We start from the raw sequence: 3,876 nt of genomic DNA on the forward strand, positions 1-3,876 counted from the left end.
GGAAGTAGATGCAATTAGGAATCATTGGTTAAGATTGATTTACAACAGAACAGCACAACCCAGATGTTCGAATTTGTGCAACGCATTTTATGGACGATTTTCATGGACGTCAGCTGTCTTAACCGCGGCTTGTGTACTGCATCATCACTGTGTCTGTCACGCGACTCTGTTGCCCTTTCGGGCTTGAACTGATGGTAAAACTAACGACATTATTAACTGTCTTGGTATTTACTTTGAAAGCTGAAGCTCGTGATTATGGTAAGGGGCGTTACATTTCTGACGCGTGCTTGTGGTGTTCGGCCAATCACAATGCACTGGGTCAGCTGGCCAATCAGATCAGACTGCGCTTGTCAAAGGAGGGGGCTTTGTTGAAAACGACGTGTTTGAGAGAGGCGGGGCATAGAGGACCTACAATAATGTACAGTACTTGAAAAATAATGTGTTTTTTGAACATTAAAGCATGTCAACATATTCTGTTACACCAAATAATGATCTATAAAATAGCATCATATGATCCTTTTAAATAAACAGACATCACAAACCAAGAGTCTTTGGTTTTACCATATTAGTTACTACAGTTTATGTTGCTACTGTAAAGCCATTATAAATCTGTATGGAATCTACATCCATGGTGCAATAAGTTGAGTATGAATCAACTTTGTTTTCTTTTTTTCAAATCGACAAATATTTATTTTATTAAATATTTTAATCTACAAATGTTATTTTTTTAAGAGTTACTGACATTTTAATCTATTATCAGATGTTTATTAACACTTATTCAGCTATACTTTTTATTGTCAGAAAAAAGGTAAAAAAGCTGTCACTGGGGCTGGATTGGTAATCGGTCATACCGGGCATTTTCCCGGTGGGCCGACGCACATAATGGGCCGACAGAATGTTTTTTTTTTTAACCAAGGACCATCACGCAGGGACAGCGAGCAGCCAGTGGCCCATTGGATTGTCTCCTGTATAGACAGCGTAAACCATCCAATCACAATGCGCTATAGACGGAGCGATTAAGTATTTTGCTCCGCCTATATAAAGATCGCTTCACTCCAACTTCTTCCTCGTCGGCTTTTCCCACGTTTTCACAGCAGATTTATCAAGAACAGGCTTGCTCTGCGGTGAGTGATGCTGGCCAAAGAGCCAGGCAGGAGGAGGAGAGGAGAGTAGTTGAATCTGTAAAGTGCTTGATAGGGACTCGCAGCGGAGGCAGGCATCTAACCTATCCTAATGTGTGTGCACGCCATGAGAGTAGAATACATAACAGAGATGGGCACTCGAGTTAAGTGACTCGGACTCCAGTCACATTTTTATAGACTTCAGACTTGACTCAGACTCGACCTGAAATGACTCCAGACTTGACTCGACTCCAGGAAAAGGACTCGTCAAAATTTTATAAGCACCTCGAGTCTTTTATCCTTAAATAACTGATATTCAAAAGGCGGACCGCATCCGCACCCCGGCATCCATCCAAACCGCGAGCCGTAACAGCACCATTTTAAGTGAACGGCATGTCAAAAAAGCAAAGCGGATCACATAACAAGCGCTCAGGGTCGTTTATGGTAAATATATTTCAGCGCTATATCCTCTAGTATTTTTATTAAAAGCCAAACACGCTTTATTCAAGACCTTTCAGCTCCGTGCACTAAAGTTCAAGAGCTGCAGATGACACGGTTATTTTAACAACAACAGAAACAAGAAAACAACATGTTGCTGCAAATATAGTTATTTTTCATACTATATATTTATCTTTCTATAACCTATGGCTCTGACTGTTCAAACCAGATGTGACCAGACGTTTCTGATCTACATTTAGCATTATTAATCTGTAGGCTAAGAACATTGCAAAAAAGAATCATGTAATTATAATTGGGAAAATGGTTGTTAGATGGCTAGGATATAACTTAAACTTTGAAATGGTTAGTTATCTTTATTTTCTGCTCGAGATGAGAACGTTTTGATTATTGTAGCTACATTGTTTTTAGATTATGCTTTTAAGTAGGCTAAAATATTAAAATAGTATAGATTTCAGGAGGAAAACCCTGAACAGATTTTTTTTGTCACATGGCATCACATGTGTCTAAATGTAAAAATGCAATACATGTAAAAAAAAAAATTATATATTATATACCCCTGAATTATATAATAAAGAAATACTTTATTTGTATGGTTTTGTAAAATATGAAAAATTTCAATACATGAGGATTCTGAATGAGATTTTTAGAGTCAAAGACTCGAGACTTGACTCAGATTCCAGCGATAAAGACTTCAGACTTGACTCAAACTCCAAGTTAAAGACTTGTGAACATCTCTGATACATAAACACTTTTTGATAAAATGTAAATTCGTCCCCCGCACTTTTTTGGCCAAGTCAAGTGTGTTCATAGAGGTTTCCATGGGCCAATGCGAATAAATCTAGATTTAAATTTAAAAAAAGACACAACATTGTCGGACCTGACGTTTTATTCTTATCCAAAACAACTAGATGTGATATGAGTGTGTTACATACACTACCAGTCAAAAGTTTTTGAACGGTAATATTTTTTAAAAGAAGTCTCTTCTCACCAAACCTGCATTTATTTGATCCAAAATACAGCAAAAGCAGTAATATTGTGAAATGTTTTTACTATTTAAAAGAACTGCTTTCCATTTAAATATATATTAAAATGTAATTTATTTCTGTGATCAAAGCTAAATTTTCAGCATCATTACTCCAGTCTTCAGTGTCACATGATCCTTCAGAAACCATTCTAATATGCTGATTTGCTGTCAATAAACATTTATTATTATTATTATTATCAAAATTTAAAACAGTTGAGTAATTTTTTTTTTTAGATTCTTTGATGAATAAAAAGATCAAATGATCAGCATTTATCTGAAATAAAAAGCTTTTGTAACATTATACACTATACCATTCAAAAGCTTGGAGTCAGTAGAATTATTTTGTTTTTTTGGGAAATAAATTATAGAAATTAATACTTTTATTTAGCAAGCATGCTTTAAATTGATCAAAAGTGATGAAAAAGACATGCATAATGTTACAAAAGATTTCCATTTCAGATAAATGCTGTTCCATTCATCATCTGAAAAATTCTACTCAGCAGTTATTTTAAATATTAAAAAATATTTCGCAATATTACTGCTTTTACTGTATTTTGGATCAAATAAATGCAGGCTTGGTGAGCAGAAGAGACTTCTTTTGAAAGATTAAAAATCTTACTGTTCAAAAACATCTGACTGGTAGTGTATATCATATATATATATATAAATGGTGGTGGGCCACCTGAACCAAAAAATGCCTGGGCCGATTTTTTGTCCCAGTCCAGCCCTGGGTGGTACCCTTTTAAAAAGTACTAATATTCACCTTTAAGGTACTAATATGCACCCCTCAGGGGTATCTGAGAGTGTTCCTAAACAGCAGAACCCTAAAAAAGTAAAAAAAACAACAATAACAACAACAACCGCAGCAGCGCTGTGTGATCTGTATCAATCATTTGAGAGAGACATTGCTTTAGGTTTTGGTGACAGAATATGAAATGTCTTTAGTTAGAACAGCATCCTGCTGTAGCTACACATTTTCTGTCCCAAAGTGAAGTGCTGCTGCCCTCTGTCTTCACGAAAGTACCTTTGTGATTCTGCACTGCGGCTGCCTGCTACCTGTCTGTACTCCATGTGTTCAGATATACGGGAATCAGATTTCTGAAGGATCATGTGACTTGAGTAATGATGCTAAAAATTCAGCTTTGAAATCATAGAAATAAATTTAATTTGAAACTTTATTCAAATAGAAAACAGTTATTTTAAATATTAAAAAATATTTCGCAATATTACTGCTTTTACTGTATTTTGGATCAAATAAGGTACCCTTTTAAA

This window comes from Sinocyclocheilus grahami, unplaced genomic scaffold, assembly GCF_001515645.1.
Source record: "Sinocyclocheilus grahami isolate Dianchi unplaced genomic scaffold, SAMN03320097.WGS_v1.1 scaffold335.1, whole genome shotgun sequence".
NCBI classification, from domain to species: Eukaryota; Metazoa; Chordata; class Actinopteri; order Cypriniformes; family Cyprinidae; genus Sinocyclocheilus; species Sinocyclocheilus grahami.